The following is a 477-nucleotide window of genomic DNA, read 5'->3' on the forward strand; positions in this document are numbered from 1 at the left end:
AACTGTTCTCTTTGTTGACGGGTATAGGTCATTGGCTGTTCTCTTTATTGACGGGTATAGGTCAGTGGTTGTTCTCTTTATTGACGGGTATAGGTCAGTGGCTGTTCTCTTTGTTGACGGGTATAGGTCAGTGGCTGTTCTCTTTATTGACGGGTATAGGTCAGTGGCTGTTCTCTTTATTGACGGGTATAGGTCAGTGGCTGTTCTCTTTATTGACGGNGGGCTGTTCTCTTTATTGACGGGTATAGGCCAGGGACTGTTCCATTTATTTGAGGATATGGGCCACGGGTTGTTCTTTTTATTGAAGGGTATAGGTCAGGGACTGTTCCATTTATTTGAGGATATGGGCCACGGGTTGTTCTTTTTATTGACGGGTATAGGCCAGGGACTCTTCCATTTATTTGAGGATATGGGCCACGGGTTGTTCTTTTAATTGAAGGGTATAGGTCAGGGACTGTTCCATTTATTTGAGGATAT

Source organism: Mizuhopecten yessoensis, unplaced genomic scaffold (assembly GCF_002113885.1).
Source record: "Mizuhopecten yessoensis strain PY_sf001 unplaced genomic scaffold, ASM211388v2 scaffold8123, whole genome shotgun sequence".
Taxonomy (NCBI): Eukaryota; Metazoa; Mollusca; class Bivalvia; order Pectinida; family Pectinidae; genus Mizuhopecten; species Mizuhopecten yessoensis.